Below are 23112 nucleotides of genomic sequence, written 5' to 3'. Positions count from 1 at the left end.
AAATAATTCCTGCATGCATCCTCCAGGGAACATGAAAGTCAACAGCAAACAATCCAGCCAGTCGTTTTGAAAATATATTTTTTGGGATCAAACAAGATATTTGCCATCCTTTGAGCCACGTTCTAGTGCTCCAAAAAATGTATAGTCCTTCAGAGGCATAGTTTTTTATTTGAGCAAGAGTACAATTTTCCATCTCGTGCAAACAGCCAATGTTAAAATAATATATTTGTATGGATATCAGAGCTCACATGTCCTTTAACATTCCAGGATATCTTTCTTCATGGTGAATCTCCTTGAAATACTGGTGACAGTTTCTGGCTTTACACACAATAAGATGGTCTGTTTAGGCTACTTAGTGACACTCAGGCCACCAACATCCCAACAATATGAACCAGTCTTGAATTAGGAAAAATAAAGGCTTTCACTTTTAGGTATGCAAGTGATGAGGCCCTGTGTATGGTTTGAGATGATCACGCTGGTGTCGCCTGTTAGTCGAAGTAGCATGCCTGACAGTATCTCCTTTCTTCTACCCTTCTGGGGTGATGAGGGAACACAAAGGATCCCACTGACAGAGGCCCTCTCTTTTCCCACAGGCATATCAGTGGGCCCCCTAAATGCATTTCCCCATCCCTCAACCTGGGACTAATCTGTGGCTTCAGCTAAATAATAGACAGGTTAACCGCAATGCCAACAGGCGGATGGGGGGGATAATGAGTGTGTTGACTAAAATTAGACGCCGCTTTATTGAGAAGATCGGGACACTGAATGCCAGGACCTTTATCTGTGTGGCTTGTGGTGGCGAAGGCATTGATGTTTAGTTAATTCTATTCAATGCCTTTTTCTTTTTGCTCAATTGGATTATTTGTTATGGATCTCTCTCTCTTTCTCTTGATAGTTATTTCTCTCTCTCTCTCTCTCTCTCTCTCTCTCTCTCTCTCTCTCTCTCTCTCTCTCTCTCTCTCTCTCTCTCACACACACACATGCACACAATTAACTTGAAGGGTTGTCTCAATACTCTGTAGGTAGACACAATTAATTTGTACAACTCTGCATGCTAATACTGCTATGTTAATAATGTTAATACAGATTCCTTCTAAATCATTGTTTACATACCGTATTTCAGACTTTCAAAAGGACCTTACACCTGGCACATCTTATCGTCAGATGTCAAACATATGCTTGTCAGTCATAGTCATCACCTTTTATAGACAGTTAAAGCTGAAAGCATCATCACCTGACAAGTGATAACAGTCAGTGCACTTAGGAAACAGCTGCGGTCTGCAGAACATTGGAATGGCATGCACACGGTCGTGTAAAGTGATGGAGAGCCTTCTACGATTGACCCATTCGCAAGAAGCTGCCCTAGGCCTACATATTATACGCAAGCTTGTGAGGTAGCCACAGAGCTGTAATTATTTTAAGGATTTGAGCTGTGCTGGTGGTTGCTGCCTTAAATCCCCAGATAGAGCCTCAAACTCTTTGAACAGCAGTTTTGAGGAAGAGCCAGCAAACAGCACACAGCTAATATAGTCTGTCATGTTCAGCAAAGAAAAATAAGAAACCCACTAGTTCTTAATTCATGTTCAGTGGCACAGTATATACTAATGCAAGTACACCTGCAGTTGCTATTACTGTATTATTATTATTAGCCTATTATTATTATTAGAAAAGCTATTTTTCTTGTGAGAATGGTACTGTTATACTTTTTTAATTTATTCTAATTCCTGTGAATTAATGCATTCACAATGTAATAATAGTGTGTGGTGTGCAAGTGTTTTTATGTGGTTCAGGGGTACACTGCATGCACATGTGCGTGCATGCGTGTGTGTGTGTGCGTGCGTGTGTATGATGTGTGTGGTGTATTTCTGTCTGTTAGCTCAATTAAACAATAGAGCTGAAAGCCTTCTCTCAGCTGCCATTGTTGCTCTTGCTCTGCTCTAACTTGAGAGCACTGGACTGAGGCCAGTGTTCTACCCAAGTGATTGTTTTAAGGTCCCTGTTTACATTGCCCATCCAAAAGGAAAGCAATTACAGAATGCACTCACCATGAGAAACATCTCCATGCACTCATTTATTTGCCGTTTTCTTTTGGTGGAATGGAATGTGTGAAAAAATACCATGTTGGTCCTTTAGAGTGTTTTTCTCTTTTTTTTAATGCAGCCACAAGCTTGTTCCTCCTGATAAAGTTGAGGTCCTCAGTCTCGTCAGTTGATGGATTATATTATGTTTGTTACTGTAGATAACCCAATCTCTGCCTATTTGTATACCTATTTTACCTACTGTAGTACCTCCCTGGTGCGGTGGTGATCACCTGCTACTTGAAGTGTGTGATTTTGATAGATAGAGAGTGAGAGCTGTTAATTCAATACAGTGTTCAAATATTCTGTGCTGCAGATACTCTTGCTCAGACAGTCTCTTTCATGCAGAATATTGCATTTTAAAAACTGGCTGCAGATTACAGAATAATGCCATTTTTCAATGTAAACTGGTGGAAAATGATCTAATTGTAATTTGTTGGATTTCTATAGCCATGCCATTGAGATAGGCAACATAATTGAAATGTGACACAATGAACGAAGGCACAAATAATGCACTCTTAAACCCCCTTGTGGAAGAATTATATTTTGTTCACATAATTTGCAAAACTTTGTGAAAGTGTTTACATTGAAAACGCTTACTTGAATGCGTTTTCCGTTTGGCTAGGAAATTAAGCAGTCACAGTGGTCCTTTATTTCTGGGTTAGGGTGGTTGAGTTCTGCCTAAAGCAGATGACAGACAGAGGTCATAATCTGTGAGGCGTTTGTGTGTCTTGCCATTTGTCATGCTTGTCAAAGCCTTGAATGAATTATCACTGGAGGCTGAAGTCGCACATGTATTAGTTTGTGTTTCTGTGTTTACCGTGTGAAGAGAAACAACACACCTGGACTAAGTCAGGAACAAAGTTTTGGGACAAGAGTTTAATTTCCTACACAGGGTCCGAGCATTGATTTTGCGTGTGTGCATATTCACGTCTATGTGTGTGTTTGTGTGTGTTCATTCGTGTACGTGTGCATGCATGCACGTGCGCCATGTTAGCTGTCAGGTAGATGTTGTGTTTCGGTGCACTCCATCCCTCACACTGTCTCTGTAGAACTCTGGTGGTGCATTCAGGTGAGCTTACCTAAGCACACACACAAGCCTTAGCAGTCCCAGCCAGTTGTTTGTGGAGCTCAATCTCTGTCTGCCTCCAGCAACTTAATCCAGCCAGTCAGTCAGCATCAGGGATGTTCCAACTGACAGACAGACTGCTGTGGCCTTTGTTATGTTTTTCATTCCATGCTACTCATCCTCCCTCTCATTCTGTCTGTCTGTCTGTCTGTCTGTCTGTCTGTCTGTCTGTCTGTCTGTCTGTCTGTCTGTCTGTCTGTCTGTCTGTCTGTCTGTCTGTCTGTCTGTCTGTCTCTGTCCCCTTCCCTCCCATCATCCCTTCCCATCTGTATGTCTGTCTGTCTGTCTCTGTCCCCTCCTTCATGTTAAAGGGTTAAGGAGGAAGGATGAGAATGAACTACTTTCAAAGTTCAACGTCAGCAAATATGACATGCAAGTGAGAATTTTACTGCCACGTTTCTAATTCTAAGTCAGATTTTGAGTCTGGAACAAGAAGCACATTCCTCATTGGATCATTCATTTTTCCTTTACATGGCACCAGCTTGAAATATGGAGGACTGTATTTCCCTACCTGCCCTTTGCAATATTCAGTGCATTTATAAACTGCCTTTACCTGACTCACTAGGCATGATGGCTCGTTATTTCTGCTCCATGAAACGAAATACATACTGTATGTGTACGTCATCATGAATGCCCTGAGTTCTCACAAGTGACTCATGCTGACTTATACTTAGTTGCACACTATGTCGCCCTACTGTATCTACAAGCTGAAAATGTGTCATGCTGCAACGTGTTGTGAGTTTGTAGATCTGCTAGTTTTGGCGTGCAATACCGGCATGCAAGGAAGAATAATAAAATCAGGCGTCAGTGTCACGTCATGTGCTATGTTGAGCACCTACAGTATGTTTTCTATATCAGTGATACTCAACCTCAGGCCCGCGGGCCACATCAGGCCCGTGGGACCATTATGACTGGCCCACCAATGAAAATCTAAAAAAAAGAAGAAAAAAAAATCTGGAAAATGAAATAAAAATAAAAAAATCTGAATGAAGTTATCTTTAATTACATTATTATAAGTAATACTATTAGAGTTGTACTATTACTCGAACGAAAATAAAAGCTTGGGGGGGGGGGGGGGGGGGATGCAATGCAAATGAAAGACATATACTGTGTATCCCTATTCCCTGACATAATTTTATAGCTAAACGGACAGAATTCTATTTTATTTGAATGATGAAACCCAGCTGCCATTAATAATGTAATTGCGGAAATTGCGGAAATGGAAATTGCGGAAATGGTAATTGCGGAAATTGCGGAAATGGTGGAAATGGAAATTGCGGAAATGGAAATTGAGGAAATTGCGGAAATGGTAATTGCGGAAATTGCTCTTCAGTTATAGCTATCTATTTTCAGGTAGATTGTTTTATTTTACTCAGTCAGCCATATCACTACTCATTCTTTTTCATGAAAAAGGTAGCTGGGTAATCTATTTTCAGGCAAATTGTGTTTATTGTATTTTATTTTATTCAGCCATAACAATTTATTTTCTGTTAACCAACTTGCTGGCTGGCAGGCAGGCAGACAGCTACTCATAGACAGGCAGACAGACAGACAGCTACTCATGGAGAATTGGACAGGCAGGCAGTCAGACAGCTACTCATAGACAGGCAGACAGACAGCTACTCATGGAGAATTGGACAGGCAGGCAGACAGCTACTCATGGACAATTGGACAGGCAGGAAGGCAGACAGCTACTCATAGACAGACAGACAGCTACTCATGGACAATTGGACAGGCAGGAAGGCAGACAGCTACTCATAGACAGACAGACAGCTACTCATAGACAATTGGGCAGGCAGGCAGACAGCTACTCATAGACAGACAGACAGCTACTCATGGACAATTGGACAGGCAGGAAGGCAGACAGCTACTCATAGACAGGCAGACAGACAGCTACTCATGGACAATTAGGCAGGCAGGCAGACAGCTACTCATAGACAGGCAGACAGACAGCTACTCATGGACAATTAGGCAGGCAGGCAGACAGCTACTCAGACAGGCAGACAGACAGCTACTCATGGACAATTGGACAGGCAGGCAGACAGACAGCTACTCATAGACAGGCAGGCAGACAGCTACTCATAGACAGGCAGACAGTAAGACAGCTACTCATTGACAGACAGACAAATAACTACTCATGGACAGACAGACAGGCAGGCAGGCAGGCAAAGAGCTACTCATGTTATGTTATTATGTTATTATAACAGCTACTCATGTTATGTGCAATAATTTGTGCAGTTATGGAAACAGCTCTTTGTGTTTATGCAAGAAAATGTAACACATTTATTTATTTACATATTGTGTGCATGCACATTGTACTTTGATACATTTTGCGAAAATAAAGCAATTGAAAGAGAGAAGTTATCAAGTATCATTAATGTCGTAATTTTATCTACTGGCCCCTGGCCCCTTGCCATTTTTGTAATGTGGCCCACAGGTAAATCTATTTGAGTATCCCTGTTCTATATGATCAACAGCAGTGACTGCAGAATGTTTGAATCCATCTCTCTATTTGCCCTACCTTCCTAATCCCAGGTTCGAAAGGGATTAGATTTCTCTCTGTAGCGTGCCAAAGCATAGCAAACGTAACAGAGAACATGTAGTTGCACTCGCACGCAAATCAAAGTTAGTAGAATGTTTGTATGGTTGGTCATAATCCTTGTTCCCAGCCATGGAAACGTTTTGTCTGTGTTTTTCTACCCCATGAAATTACTATCCCCAGACTTACATTAGGTGGGACATAGTTATAGTACTATATATGGTAGTTATACGTACATATTGCATACATGGTTTGCTATAGGCATCTCTGCAATGCTGTGGGAAATTATATAGCAGGGCCTATTGTCCTTGCATTCAAGAGGTGTGTGTGTGTGTGTGTGTGTGTGTGTGTGTGTGTGTGTGTGTGTGTGTGTGTGTGTGTGTGTGTGCGTGTGTGTGTGTGTGTGTGTGTGTGTGTGTGTGTGTGTGTGTCTGTGTACTAGAGATCTCATCACAGTCCATCTGTGCTGTGGCTAATAAAATATTTGTTAGTCATCTTGTTGGGGGGAAAATGTAATGTTATGATAAAACATCTGGTACCTGATTACAGAGCTGTTCCCAGGTGACAGCTGCTTCACATTGAAGATGGAAACAGAATTACAGAGAGGATATAAGTTGATCAGTATGATTTGTCTGGCTTGCTTGTTTCCTCAATTCATGCCACTAACCTTTTTTTAAAGATATTTTTGGGGCGTTTCTGTCTTTATAGATTACAGTGTAGATAGACAGGAAACAGGGGGAGAGAGATGGGGAGAGACATGCAGCAAAGATCGTTGGGAACGGGACTCGAACCCGCGATGCACTGCCAGGCCGCTTATGTGCCTGCTGGACCACGGCCCAGGTCATGACACTAACTTTGAGGCTTGTTTTTCACCACATGACACCACATTTCCATCCAAACTCAAGTACTCTGTGAGGGAAATCCATTCCGTTGCCTTCCACTATTATGCAACAAGACATTAGCCATAATTGGGTCGTTCATTGTGACAAGGTCAATGATGGTCCGCTATGACACGATGAAGCTCTGGCAGTGCCAGACACTTTGGGCAAATGTGTAGCTGTTGAGCTGGTTGTCATAATGAATGTTCTGTTTGTGTTAACAGATACTACTACTTGACCAGAAAAACATACTGTGGCAACTTGACAGGCTTCATGTGTTAAAAGCATAAGAAGTCAAATAATATCTGCTAGTAGACAGATACAGTATTATGAAAGATGTCGGGAAATATTGCCTTTGGAGAATTGCCAACCCATGTTGTCCTCTTCTGCATATGCCAAGAGTTTCACCTAGTCTCATCCCATGTAGACAATTCAACTTGATGAAGTGTATAATCACAATTCAACACTTTTCCCATCGCGTAGTGCGACATGTGAAGGAAATTAGACAGTGAAACATAAGTGCCTGTTGAGGCACTTATGTGTGAAAAATGAAAATGTGTTAATCCACTATTCTGGTACAGTAATTAACAGAAGCAACAGCAATGCAATTAGAATATGGGTGGGATGGTATTTGTTTGACCTAGTTGCCTGGAAGTTGCCAGTGCTTCTTTGCCGTGTCAGTGCCATTGTCTTTATGGAGGTAAAGGGGTTATCCCGCTCTATCAGTCCTTCACTCCCTCTTGTTGTGCTGCCAGAGTAAAGATAGGGATCCGGGGTTCACTTGGCAAAGACAAATTCCGGTGTATGGAAACCCCAGGCCCAGGCTTGTCCCCTGGATGATGATGTGTGTCGTCATCCCTGCCTTAGGATGTCTCTCTAGCAGAACTGAGATTGTTCAAGCACACATAAGCTGGCAGGCACAATGACCAATGCATTCCCTTGTGTCTGAAGTAATGCCATAGTGGAGTTTTTAGAACGTTAAATCCCTCAATCCTTTTGTGGAATAAGGTGTAATATGTATTATAGTAAGGTGTTATGAAGATCTAACAATCCAATCATATAGTAGCAATTTTCAGGGTGGTGAGGATTTCTACCTGCTTTGTAAAACCTGAAAGAAAAAAATAGTTTACAGGATCCACACAACGAAACCTATAAGATACAAGGTTTGAAATACCTGATATCCTATCCTATTTAATTTGCAGCCAAATACATGATTAGAAAAGTTTCCTAAAAGTAACAGTACCCTTTTTATTTAATTGAACTATTCATTATCATTGACGATAATATTCTGAAAAAATGCCTAATAAAAACAGTATTAAAAAAAGTACCCAGAGGAAGCTGCTGCTGTATCTTTGTCCACTGTGGCAAAGATTTTGCTCAACAAATCACCCTGGATAATGTGTCTTTGTCCCCCGAATCCCAGTAGTGGGACTGGTAGGACTGGTGGGACTGAGTTGCCCCTCTCAGCCACTGCCCTTTGAAAAGCTTCTGACAGCTAAGGCGAGGCTACCATGTCACATGTTCTCTCTCCCGACGGACCCGGGTGGCATGTTTGGATACTACACACATATGTGTATCATTTTGTGCTCACATATTGTGCACAAAAATGTGCATGCACACACAAGCACCCAAACACTGAACATTTATTCACCATGCATGCAGATGTCTAGGGACCAGCAGCCTTATCATGTATTCTCTGATAAAGGCAGCACTGCTAGGATGGTGAATCAAGATGTGTAGCATAAAATTAATTTTAATTGATATCTGTCTTTGATTTAATTTGATTTGTCTTTGCTTCCAAGCTGCTGTCAGCTTCGTTATGATGTTACGCGAGTGAAAGAAGGAGGGGAAAAAAACCTGTTCACTTAATTATAATATTAGTAGCGAGGCGTAATTGCAGGAAAATTCACAAAAGGTAATAAAAAAAGGTCAATTGAGAAGGTTTCTGGAAATGTGATGGGTGCGTAACTTGGGAATATCCTGCCTCTCATTTCACAGTTTTTTTTAAATGCACATGTTGACAAAAACCTTTTGGGGATTCAACATATGTAAGTGCTGTAGCTCCTGTTTACCACTACCACCTGCTTCCTTCCGATGTTGGGCTTGTAGGCAGGATGTGAGGACTCGTCAGTTGAGGAATGGCAGGGAGTCCAGGGGAGATGAAAAGGTGCCATGTTCTGTGGGTTCCAGGGCAATGCTTCAATCCGCTTCCTGATGCCTCAAGCCATGGCATTAAAGTGCTGACACGCAGCTCACTCTCTAAACACAGCCTGCGTTGACATGTTCTGAGCACTCAAATACAGTAGGTAGGCCCTGTGGATATGCAGCCAAATCTACATATGAATGGAGATTATTTTTCTGTCATATTCGATTAGATGTAACTATGAACATACATGTATAGTGTTGGTACTGTAGTCTCTCAACAAACTACCTAAATACCTAATGGGCATGGGTCAGAAAATACGACTTCTGCCTTATAAGATATATGTTCTCTGCCTGGCTGCACCTATAACTACACAACATACCTCACACAAATTTTCACAAGTAGCTAAAAAAAGATGTGCTCGAGTTGCAGGCCAAGAGAGCTATATTATCGAGTAACTTGGATGCAATGCAAGTGAAAGCTAATCTTGTTTAGCTAGAAATGTACACGGCACCCTGTAAATCAGTTAAAGTTTTCAGACCCATTTAAAAAAAAGTTGCAGGCATCACATAATAAACTAAACAAATTTCAAACAGTATTTCCAAGTTTAACTCCAACCCTATAGTTGATTCATCAGTTACCACATTATACATGTTCATACATTTTTGACATACATTGTACATAATACATTCTTTCTTTATGAACAGCACTGTTCGAGGGCTTTACTTCGTTTTCCAGGACCGGGTCTGTAAAGGGAAAAGTTACATATTAACAAGAGAATGAAGTGAGGGAAACAAAGAATGTCAATTAGGAGGACCAGAACTAGACGCCAGGGGAATCTGATATACTGTAGTTGGTGCCTTTAGCTTCTCAAATCCCTCAGTAATTTCGCAGGACTGTTCCAATTAGCACAGAATTGTTCTTTAATATGTTTAGTGTTTAGCCTCGGAAACCCAGACGTTTTATTTCCTAATGTTAGAGTGACTCATCTAGTCTGGGCCATATGTTTCATGATATTGTATGTTTAGATAGCTTTGGAGGGCCCTCTCTTTCTGCCAGTTTAATTTAGAAACCTTTGGGATTCTTTGTTAGTTGTTAGTCAGTTGATCTGAAAAGTGCATTTTTCATGGGTGAGTGATTTTCAGTTAAACTATCACTGACTGCGCTTTAGACAACAGGGCAGCTGGCCTTTGGCATTTAGCCTTTGGTCTGGTCTGACAATGTAGACATTGGAGGATCCTAATATGCCACAAATGTTACAGTATGTGTATTATTATTATTATTAAGGGGCCAAGCCGAAATAACCTATGGTTCCTTATTGCATTTATCTGTTTTCTTCTTCTTTTTCTTCTTCTTCTTCTTACGTCAAAAATTGAAGTTCTGGCTTAACCGTGGAGTCGATTTTCGCAAAACTTGGCAATATGGTAGAGGGCTATGCCAAATGGTGGGGAAGCGAAGTCCACAACCATTGGCCAAAGGGTGGCGCTATAGCACTAAATTGAAAATGCTAACTTTGAACTTTGAAGTATATATTTTGAATTATAACGAGGAAGGGGCGGACGTTAGATCAGAGTGCACCAGACGGTCTCTCAGGCTACGACTGCGTCTGAAACACAACAGAGGGGGATCAGTACAGGTCCTATATATGAGGATCACTTTGAAAGACATGCCAGCTATTTCTTTTTTAATTATGTTTTAATAGGACCTGCCGCTGGTTGTATATTGTGTGGAGAAACAAAGTCTATTAGATTACTTTTTGGTTTCTTTTGTAAAAGAGCGTAGTGCTCTGTCGTATGCAGAGTCGAGGTCTATTTTAGCATAGCCCTTTTCTGAAAAATGTTTTTCAGAAAGTCGGGTTGAGCTACAGTTCCTCCTGAGACGTAGGAATTGGCCTACAGGGATGTTACTTATGAGCCGTTTTGAGTGATTAATGTCAGCTTTGAGGAGGGTGTTCCTACTATTAGGGTTTTCTAGAAATTTGATTGATTATTGGTATCATGGTAAAAGACACGTAATCAGTGGTGGAGTTGTGAGAAAGAGATTTAGCTCATCTTGGGTACCTGTCCAGTCCAGACCAACAGGATGTCATCTATGTAGCGGCGACATAGAGCAATTTTAGGGTGGAAAAGGTTGTTCTGGGGATTATACTGTATATACATTTATCTTCCCAGAAACCCATGGTGAGGCATGCATAGGAGGGAGAAAACGCACTGCCCATAGCAGTGGCCTGAGACTGGAGATAGAATTTGCCAACGTAATATAGTTATTAGAATTATTTCTGCAACTTCCACAAGAAACGTGGAGGGAGGCAGCACATTTGTGGGACGTCTATCCAAGAAGTGTGAAATGGCTGTGAGACCATGCAGGCACCATGCTGCATCATGCAGGATGCATGTGTATACAGTAGGCTCTGAACATCCAAAGTGGCTAATATAGCATCATTGTTACATTTGAGATTTGCGATGATGTTCAAAACATCTGTGGTGTCAATGATTGACGGCAGTAATGATGATGAATAGTCTACATATTGGCATAGGGGTTCTGTTATACTGCCTAAAGATGACACATGGGACATCTGTCACTTTGTACGTGATGAAAAAATATAGCCGCAAGTAGCGATAAGAGGGGCCAAGGAATGCAGCAATAAGAAAAAGACTACAGGCAATATGCACAATAAGCGGGTCTGTTAGTCCTGCAAGGCAGTAGGGCGAGCCCTGACCCGCACTGGCCTCGGTTCCGGCACCACAGCCTCATGGAGTGGTGCTGCGGGACAGGGGCGGGGGGTGGAACGGGGGCTGGAAGTGGGCAAGGATCATTACCCATGGCGTAGGGGAATAGTGACGGGGTTTGTGCTGTGTCCGTGTGCTCAGAGAGGGGTGCTGGGACTTTCCTCAGCCTACTAGCGTGCCACCCTGAGCCGTCGTCCAGCAGGAATGTGGCGTCTGACCTGTCTGGGCTGGGACCAGAATGAGGCCATCTTGTTGAGTCCTGACCCAGTTGGAGACTTGAAGTGACTAGCTCTATAGGGACTCAGAGCAGCAGTCGTACCCAGACAGACAGCAGAGAGCTCTAGGATTCAGATAGATATATAGATAGATAGATAGATAGATAGATAGATAGATAGATAGATAGATAGATAGATAGATAGATAGATAGATAGATAGATAGATAGATAGATAGATAGATCTTAATTGTCATTGTGCAACGAAATCTAAAGTGCCAACCAATCAGTGCAACAGATCACAAAACAACATAAAGCTAAAACTATGAAACAACAAAACACACATGACTTCCTGTTATTCGCACAACCCCTGTAGCACTAGGCATATATATTGCACAAAAACATGTAAATGCAGCTGTTATTGCACATACGTACCCTTATTGCATTTAAGACAGCAGAAAAAGAACAAAACGTGTATCGCAGCAACAGATCATTTCTTAGCAGCATTGAGTGAAACTACCGCTGTGGGATAGAAGCTGTTCTGCTGAATCTGCTGGTCCCTGACTTGATCACTCTCACCGTCTGCCTGATGGCAACAGTTGGAACAGTGAGTGACCGAGGTGGGAAGTGTCTTTCATAATGTTCTGTGTTTTTTTTAAGACAGCGGGATCTGTGTAGTTCTTCCAGTGTGGGCAGAGGGCAGCCAACGATCTTCTGTGCTGTATTAATGACCCCCTGGAGCTTTTTCCTCTGTGCCACTGTACAGCTGGTGTACCACACACTTATGCACCAGCAGTCTCTGTGTGATGTTGTTCCCCCTGAGCACCCTCAGGAAGTATAGTCTCAGCTGGGCCTTTTTCAGCAGCTCAGAGGTGTTCACGCTCCAGGTCAAGCCCTCCTCAATGTGGACTCCCAGAAAACGGAAAGAGGACACCCTCTGCACACAGTCCCCATTGATGAACAGTGGTGGAATGTCGGTTTTCTTCCTCCTGTAGTCTATGACCAGCTCCTGGGTTTTTTGATGTGTTTAGGAGCAGGTTGTTCTCTCTGCACCACTGTGTCAACTGCACCACCTCATCCCTGTAGGCAGACTCATCTCTACTGTGGTGCCGTCCGCAAACTTTACCATGCAGTTGCTGCGGTGGACAGGGGTGCAGTTGTGTGTGTAGAGGGTGTAGAGCAGCAGGCTCAGTACACAGCCCTGTGGGGAGCCGGTACTGAGGCTGAGGGTGTAGAGCAGCATGCTCAGTACACAGCCCTGTGGAGAGCCGGTACTGAGGCTGAGGGACGTGGATGTGTGAGCAGCAGTCGTACCCAGACAGCAGAGAGTTCTATAGGGACGATGAAGCGGTGATGCCAGTGGTGGGCGCACTTCCATGGCAAGTAGGCCATACATGGCCTACTTGTGTGCATAGTGCAAGTTGGCATCTCGAGAGAGCGCATTTCTAGTTACTTGCGCAAGCAGAGCGCGCAAGTAATCGTTTCGCTTGGTCTCTTCGAAGTGAAGCCAAGTTTTCTTCAACGGTAAATCTGTGCCTGGTTTGCTGGGACTAGTTACAACATTACGTCATCCTTGAGAGAGTACATGGTGTGTATATGACGTAATGTTACAAGTTACAAGTTACAAGTTACAACATTACGTCATATACACACCATGTACTCTCTCAAGGATGACGTAATGTTGTAACTGGTCCCAGCAAACCAGGCACAGATTTACCGTTGAAGAAAACTTGGCTTCACTTTTTGGAACCAAGTAACCACAGTATACTGCTAATCAAATTACAACTACATACTCTGTATGTAGTTACTTGCGCAAGCAGAGCGCGCAAGTAATCATTTCGCTTGGTCTCTTCGAAGTGAAGCCAAGTTTTCTTCAACCGTAAGTCTGTGCCTGGTTTGCTGGGACTAGTTACAAGTTACAAGTTACAACATTACGTCATATACACACCATGTACTCTGGTCCCAGTTCTCAACGATGACGTAATGTTGTAACTGGTCCCAGCAAACCAGGCACAAACCTACGGTTGAAAAAAACTTGGCTTCACTTTTTGGAACCAAGTAACCACAGTATACTGCTAATCAAATTACAACTACATACTCTACGCACTCTTACGTCATCACTGAGAGCTAGTCATACACCGTAAGTGTATGCCTGGTTTGCTGGGACTAGTTACAAGTTACAACATTACGTCATATACACACCATGTACTCTGGTCCCAGTTCTCAACGATGACGTAATGTTGTAACTGGTCCCAGCAAACCAGGCACAGACTTACGGTTGAAAAAAACTTGGCTTCACTTTTTGGAACCAAGTAACCACAGTATACTGCTAATCAAATTACAACTACATACTCCGTATGTAGTTGTCAAAAAGTTAACCATTAAGCTTAACGTCGTTGTAGTATATAACTAACTAAACCAAACAGAACTTTAGGATAAAGGACAGAAATCCAAACCATTTCAGAGAAGATAATTTTTCTACAGAACTGACTACGCAGACTACTTTCTCTCTCGAAAGTACTTGCGCGCTCTGCTTGCGCACTAGTAGGCCATTTATGGCCTACTAGTGTGCAACAAGCAAGTATGCACTCGGCAGAGTGCAGTTCTAGTTGTTATTATTATTATTATTATTATTTTAGTTATATCTTGCTCATAATAGAACGCTTTAAATGGACAGGAAATGTGAAGATAAAGAATATGCAACATACTGTAAGGTCTCTGAGCTGGAATGGAACCAGAATGGCACTAACCTGGATGACGCACTAACCTGCCAGATGTATTTATATATTTCCAGATCAAAATCTGCAAATATCACAGTCACACCATTCCACCAGTGTTTAAAGAATGTAATGCGGAGACAGCTCTGCTGGCTCTGGAGGAACCCTGGGAGCAGTGGTGCATCATGCCATGCCTGGGGCCCGATGCAAGACCATTCCTTTGCTTATCTGACCATAACTGTAAAAACACTATACACAATGACTTATAGTTATACCATGGCCACTAATGCCTCATCTGGACACCCAGACTGGGATACAGCATAGTGGGGGGGGGGGGGGGGGTTGATGTAAATGTGGTTAGGGCACAGGGTCATGCTGAAGGAGGAAGAGCAGTGTAGGCTGATTTAAGTTGTAAATGATGATTTAACAGAAAGAGATGCTTGTCCACATGGTGCTAACAATTTAGGCCCAGAGTTTATGTTGTGCTCTCAAGGCAAACTGCAGAAAACATTGTTATGGAGTCTATAAAACTTTCCTTCACTGACAGTCTGCAGGGCTCAAAAGGCAAGCTATAGTCAGAGTATGCTGTTACCTTTTGTTCAGAATTATCCACTTTGACTTTGACCTTGAGTTCTTTCATTCCTCGTCATCTTAAAAGGCGCCTTACTATGTCTTGCCTATGGCTTAAACCTCAGACATTCTAGAAGGCTGTGCTGTGCATCAGTTCAAATGCAATTGTATCGTCAGAAGTAATAATCTCTAGCACACACACATTAAACGCTGTGCTGGTTACAGTGCACATGAAGTATCTTGAATTCTCAACTTCAAGAAGACTGGGAACACTAAACCCTCCCTCAGACACCTCCTCACTTCTTTTTACTTATGCAGACTAGCATGCTTATCTTTAACGTGCAGGTTTGCATGGTTCCACTTGAAAGCCCTGTCTTGCCAGCCAAAAAACAAAGGACTTTGGATCATTTACTACTGCTTTAGGAATTACAAATTCAGAGAGCTTTTTTCCATTTAATGGGGAGGGGGCTTTTCACGTGTAAGGATTTACAAGAAAACAAGTGCAATGCAGTTGAAACATGCTGTTCCGAATGTGGGCTGGGCCCAGTCAAACAAATGCCCACCTCTATTAGTATGGAGCTCATGGTTCTGTGGGACCAGGATGAGGTTTGATATTCTGCGTCCACACTACTGCTTTCAGCAAACAGTCCACCATTATTCCGCCTGACAAGAGAGCAAACACTATGCATTCGGGGGTCAAGATAAAGCTTGTCTCTCTCTCTTTGTCTTATCGCTTTATCCTACATCCTTATGTTGCTTTGTTCTCGCAACACATTTTCACAGTGCAGGGCCATGCAGAGAGCACTGAGGGGGCAGTGCCCAAACTCTAGAAAAGGTTTTTTTTTTGTGAGGGTCCTTTGTGCCATTTCACACCATGAAATGTAGTGCATTTGATGTTTTATGCTAATAGGCAATATGTTCCACAATAACTTGGCCCATGTCATTGGACAGTAAAATAAACATTAACATATATTGAGGGCCACAGATGTTGGGCAGGCCATAACATTTGCCCATAACGTTGGTGCAGAACTTTCTTATTTCAAATTATTAAATACAGTAGCTGCATATTAAACGGACTGGCAGCTATTAGTGGTCCTATTGTGCAGCCTGCATAATTTCTTGAGTGGGCCACAGAAGTTACTTCAGTAAAAAACTGTGGCCTTATGGCTGTCGAAGTCCTCATGCATAATTGGCTGTTGCATTGACTGAGAAAAATGAAAACAAAAAAAACTCAATGTTTAATCCACGCTGACCTTTATGCGTGAATGGTGAAGGATACACTGCAGCTGTCGAAGCAGAGCATTGCTGTTTTCTCTGTACTCGCTACCATGTGGCAGACTGTTCATAAGACAGGTGAGAGCTAGCCTGTGTTCTCTTTGACCTACAGCAGTGCTATTCAACGGCATGTTTTGTCTAACCTCACCTATGCAATCAAAACCAGAAAAAGACTAGATAAAGTGCCCCTCGGGCACAGGTCTCCACCAGGCCAGGTCAGGTTGTGACCTCCTGGTGGCGCTATAATAGGCCAATGTGAAAAGGGTGGCATTACTTCTTACGCCTTGGATGGCAATTGATGGCAAAAATCCACCTGTTGGTGGCGCTATAACAAGCCAATGTGAAAAGGGTGGGATATTTTCCTCAGCCTAGTAGGAAAGTCTGTGAAAGATTTCACGTAAATTGCATGCTGCGTTCATGATTTGAGGCTTTTTGTTCAAAACGGGCCAATCCTCCAAACTTTGAAAGACAATATTAGCCAATATGAAATATCGGACAGATCCGTCTTTAACACATGACTATAGAGATACTGTGAAATTTGGACAGAATCTGGAGGATTAATATGTTTTACAAAAGTCGGCTGTTGTAACAGGCCGTTCTGGAAAATTTGGGGCAGAGGTTCATTCATCGAGGGAGTGTGTGTGCAAAATTTGGCATCAACCGGGTTAACGGTGCCGGAGATTAGCTGGTAACAGACAGACAGACAGACAGACGGGGGGACGGGGGGACGGGGGGACGGATGCACGCACACACGGACGGAGTGTGTGCGTGCCTTCGGCCTGGTGGAGCCAACAATAACTTCTGAGCTGTCTTTCCAATGTTTATAGCGAGGGATACATCCCGAGTCCTGACCTTGTGAGCTTGGCAGAACACCTTGTGTGTCCCTGGTTGGAACTATCAACTCATGACAGAGCCTGTTTGCAATGCTGGGCACCAAGAGTGGGCTGCTCACTAATCCTAAAGGTGTTCGCAAAGAGTCTGCTTGAACTCATATTCTCAGGCAGGGCTAATAGGATTATATTTATAAGCTCAGGATTTCTTTGCGTGTACATTATGCTAGTGACTCCCAGTCACAGTGAAATACTGAACAAAGTTTTCAAAGTGTACAATTCTGAGCTGTTTTGAGAGTTTGGGACACTGTTACAATTCTTTGATGCATTCCCACTATCTTTTTGAGGGGCACTAGTGTGTGTGCACAAACTTTGTCCTACACAATCATTAAATTCCCATTGACAATGAATGGCCAATTTTATGCTATAGTGTAACACAAACGCCCCTCACTTCACTTTTTTTAAACTAGTGTTTCCGGCCGCTACACGGCCCTCACACCTACACTGCACCGCCAATATAACTGATATGCCAATGGAGTTTTCTGAATCTGTCAGGCCCTGTCCCTACTTTATGCCCATTTATGGACATCCCTGATGTCATCAGTATAATGCCCATGCCCCTTCTGTGCACATAATATTTGGAGCTGAGTGATTTGTTTGTGTGACAAACAACATACTTGGTAGCTGCATTGGAAAGTGTGAGGTATGAGGCTTTTGTGAATAGGAGAAACTGTGATTAATGTTCACAACTTGCATACTGTATGTGAAAGATATTCTGACTGGAGGCTGGCTATTGTACAGTATGTGCACTCCTACTAGCCTGGCTAATAAGCCAGACTAATATCACACAACACTGTCGCAGGATATATATTTTTTACACTCCTACACCTGCATGCCTATAAGAGGATGTGAGGTCCACAGATCAGGCAGTTTGATAGTCAAGAGGTTTATTCAGTCAGTGGCATTGGTGGAATGAGGATGAATGAGGTGTCCCTCACCTCTTAGTGATGGACAAAATGTTTGTCTGCTGCTTAGTTAGGCCTATATATAGCCTAGTAGTAGTCCCCAGGTGTGCTGATTGTTGGCCCCGCCCACACCACCAACAAGGCAACCTTCCACTACTCCTCCCACCCCACTCACAGCTAGAGTGGTGTGGTTTTCTACAGCATGTTTAGAATCAATCATTAGGGCTTAACACATTTCAGTCATGTTGGAATTTATGCATTATCGTAGACTACACTCGTAAGAACAAGTTGTTTCACAACTTTTGTACTTCCAAAGCATAAGCATAATCCGTGAGCTTTAATGTGAACTGCTGTAGCTTGGATGCATTTCAATAGATTGGCTATGTGGTACAGGATGCTGAAAATATGCCCTCTTCTTCATGTTCACTTCTATTTTTCTTAGAGGCTATTATAAGCTGTCCTCTGTCTGAGTATAGTGATAATAGTTTAGGCAATCTAGTCCCTAACCCTAACCCTAGTACACCCAGGAAAGCTGAACAGAAGGGCAGAAACATCCAAATGGTATAATATTTTTGTCATATAGGCTAATTAATGAGTGAATGAGCTAGGAAATTATTAAGGTTTAGAAGTAAAAAAAATCACAGCGGCTTAACAGAGACCTTTGAACTAGACAGTGTAAAGTAGTCTTTATATCGAACCCAGGTCCCACTATTTCTACTGTTGAGCTATAAAGGGAAGCTCTTTAGGGAAGGCTGTATTTCCCATTGAATTTCAAGCAATACCTCTTGTCAGCCTGTAGTGATCTGACCAGTGTGATCACAGGATATATTTGATATTTATCAATGGAAAAACAGGGAGACCACCTCCAACTACCAAAGTTGTGTTATTTACATAATCTACCATTCAGATAATAATGTTTTACAGAAATAATGTTTTATTCACTAAAAAGGTTGGAAATGCAAGAGACCCCGGGAACGATAATTTCTTGGTCTGGTAAAACCAGACTCGCAAAACTCGCAAAATAGTTTTAAAAGGACTCTTAAGGCTAAATCTCCATTGTCCAGAACCAGCATTCGGCAGTTTATAGTTGAAAGACCTTTCCCTGTGTGCCAAGAGCAAAGCCTTCTGCTATTTGTGGTGGATTTGATCCAGGACGACCTTTGGCCCTCCTTTCAAGTCCCTTACATGTCCACTGTGCAAAAGTGGGCACAGAGGGGGCAGACGCCAAAATGAACCTGATGGAGTGGTCAGATTTATGACAATCCGTTTTCTTGTAAGGCTCTGCCAGTGAAGACCGTTTTTTGGCCCTGTTGAAATCATAATGGCTTTATATCTTTCAGCCCGTGGGCCAACTCCCCCACTTATTACTGCTGATACAGGGATTATGGTGATTAAACCTATCGCTCCGTCTCTCGCTATCTGCTTTGCCGTGTGCTTTCGCTCTTTCAACAGGATTATCATACAGTATCCTCTTTCCTTTAATTGGAGCGGTGAAAAGCATGCTGGATTGTCTGGTATGCCAAGTGACCAAAAACAAGAAGCAATAGACACAATGCACTGTAATAATAATGACATACTGTGACTGCTCTAGCCTCTAGATATACTTGGTTCCAATGTTATATAAACAATATACGAATTTACTAGCAGTTGATTTCTAGACTTATTTTGTGAGAAACAGAGAAAATGATGTGAGCAGCAAACAGACCTCCCTGCTAGCTGTATTTCCATACATCTGTATGTATTTACTTTGCTTATACTTGAATTATTTGACACCTGCAATATGTTCTCTGACGGGACTCTGTTAAGCTGCTTTTATTGCTGTACAAAATTATGTTTTTCACTAAAGCACGTGTGGCACCCACCCCACACGTGCAGTCAAACATATCGATCGGGTCGCTCTTGTGCCCTTGTGACCTGCCTTCGTTTTGAAATACATTTTAAATGAACACAAACAATGAGATCCTGCAGTACTAGCAGTAGTGTGTCTTTGTTGATGTTTGAGGTTAAATTAACTCCGCCTGGCAGACTAATATTCAGCTGGAACTGTCACTGTGCACAGTCAATCAAATTTACATTATGCTTTATGTTATGTTATGTTATGTTGTGTGCAGGCTAGAGCTTTGGTTACATATCAACATGCTATCTGAATGGATTACTGTCATTACATCATGGAAAAACGTGCCACTCAAAGTTATTTGCAGCCGTACCATATGAACATTAGGTATTTTTAGCCGCATTGTCCCCCATTGAACAGGGTTCAGAGACCAGTCCTACTTTATCCAGCCTAATCAGTGCGGTGCGTGCTAGCTCTGTGTGGGCAAAGGGCCGCCTGTCTGTCTGCCTGGCTGAATGAACAGAAAAGGGTCCGTTGGGGCATCCTGGCCCCACGTTCCTTTGGGGTGACCAAATAAGGACTGTCTGCAACATGTATGCAGGGAGGAGACAAGGGCACTGTGTTGGCACAGCCCAGCCTTTCACATTCTCTGGCGTCCCTCAAAAGCCTTCTGTCCTTCATCACACATCCAAGTGATTTCACTGTACAGCTACATGCACAGTGCTTTCACCATCTCAATGTTGTGATTAAATTGCCAGTAAGCAATGGCAATTAAAGTATCTAAACTAATACAAATAGATAGTATAGTACTTTATGCACAATGAGCTGTCTGTGATGCCATCATTGGTGTGATGAGCAAGTATGATGCACTGTATGCCTAAATGATTACACAGCCATGCACTTCACACATAGCCTATAGGTAATATACCACAGTAATACAGCACTCACAACTCAATTGTGGCTCACTGCTGCTAGCAGCAGTTAAAGATTAACAGTAGTGTTTCCCTTGAGGACTCTTTGAAGTGGACGTATTACAAGCTTATCTTAATTAGAATGAAATCTGGGGGAGTGAAGTGGTCCTCAGGAAACAAGCATCTCCAAGCTCCAGCTCCTTAGGGGCCACATTGCAGGTTTTAAAACCACACCGCAGGTTTTAAAATGACTTCAAGGCTTCCTCAGCCAATATTTACTCATGCTACTTTATACTGGGAATGAGTATAGTATAAATTGTGCATATAAATCGTTTCCCCTGTAACACGAGGACATTATATTGTTTTGACTTTTGTGCTCACCTGGTCTTGCTGAATGTGAACAGATACTTGATGGGCCCACTTTATTATACAGCTGGGGTGCTTCATTTGGATCTCTGTATAATTATGCAGTATGCTATTCAAATGTATGAAACACTGTGTAATGAAGCTTACTGTACCTATAATTAACTGTCATTTAGGAGCTGCCAGAAACAAACTAATTTTAAAAGATCATGAGTGGTGGAAAAAGTACTCAAATGTTTTACTTCAAGTAAAAGTATCAATACTGCAATATAGAAATACTCCATCCAATGGAGTACAAATGTATTGGCATCAAAATGTTCTTAAAGTAACAAAAGTAAAAGTGCCCATTATGCAGAATGTCTCATTTCAAAATGTCATGTATAAATTCATCATATATCTTCATCTGATTCATCCTGTATTTTCATCCTTTATTTTCATCCATGTATTTTCATCGCGTATTTTCACTGCGTATTTTCATCGCGTACTTTCATCCACGTACTTTCACTGCACTCGTACTTTCATACGCGTATTCTTTCATTGCGTACTTTCATTGCATACTTTCATCGCGTGCTTTCATCCACGTACTTTCATACGCGCGGGAGACACTTTATTGTGAAGGGACGACAGGATGAGGAGAGGTGTTGTTGCTGCGTAATTGTCCAGAGTAATGGCTGCGAGCGATATTGAACAGTCAAAACTATGTGTCAACAGAATGATGTCATAGGTATATATGGGGGCCTCATTTGGTCATGAAACGGGCCTCCAGATTCCTAAGGCCTATAAAATGTATGGTCTTAGGACGTCCCTGTGAAAGTCTGTGATTATAAAGAGCTATTCACATATATCTAACCGCCTGTATCAGTTGTGCTTTGTTGAGCTAATATCAACAGTGTTATCGGAACTACAAAGCAAAGTCTTCGGATGCTGTACGTGTTTAGATTAACAGCGCAGGTCCTTTTCTCTTTCCGTTACATGAGTCATCCATCAAGACACAGAGGTCCTACACACTGTATAGTGTTTACCTGTGAGCGGAGTACAATGCTGCTGGCTCCTATCCAATACTGTTGGGAGGTCCCACACGCACGCACACACGCACGCACGAACAAACAGTGTCTCAACTTGACCTAATGTAAGTTGAAACACCCATGAGGAAAAATATTCTCTGCCGAGACCGAACTTAAGTTTCAGTGGGGTTTTGAGACTCAGTAGAGGCCAAAAGCATTTCTCATTGTTAGTTATTCATTTAGCTGGAGGAATTTAATACAATTATGATTAACGTTGAGATCATTTTTCATTTCTTTTTTTGTGAGAAGAGAAGTACGTATGTTTTCTTTTTTTCCATCTCTCATCTATTCTCATTGTGCTTCATACTGTTTCACAGTATTTTTCATTCAGCCCCAGTTATAACACACACACGGTCGCACGCACATGCACGCACATGCACGCACGCACACACGCACACACACACACACACACACACACACACACACACACACACACACACACACACCCACACACACACACACACACACACACACAGTGCAGTGGTTGGCTGGATGTGACAGATTTACAGATCATGACCACTGGGGTGGGGCAGAGGAGAGGTTTGTGAACTTTGGCCTTAGCTGTAGCGCCAAGACAAACAAAAGCAACTCTCTGAAATCCCAGAACAATACCACCGCTGAAGTGAATCCTTGCAGTCATTTCTCCTTCATTCCACCACTTTCACATCTGCCAGCTGTTCAGTTGGTTAGTCACCTGGGCCTGTATCACATAAGCCCTGTCTATTTTATGCTTCATTGTTTAGATCAGGAGTGTCCACACTTTTTGGACTTGAGAGCTACTTTCAAAATGACCAGCTCAACCAGATCTATCCACCAAAAATATATATTATCCCATTGCTGAAAGTAGTTACGTATTAGAGTCTAATACGTAACTA

General features: G+C 42.3%; 1 protein-coding gene across 1 annotated transcript in view; it reads left to right on the top strand.

The window, feature by feature from the left end:
- Positions 1-23112, top strand: part of frem2b (FRAS1 related extracellular matrix 2b) — a 68014-nt gene that overhangs the window by 6597 nt on the left and 38305 nt on the right. The gene's annotated exons all lie outside the window — the stretch shown is intronic.

Source organism: Protomyctophum bolini, assembly GCF_963924005.1.
Source record: "Protomyctophum bolini genome assembly, chromosome: 9".
Classification (NCBI taxonomy): Eukaryota; Metazoa; Chordata; class Actinopteri; order Myctophiformes; family Myctophidae; genus Protomyctophum; species Protomyctophum bolini.
Note: the sequence above shows the minus strand (reverse complement) of the source record. Positions and strands in the feature narration are given on the sequence as shown.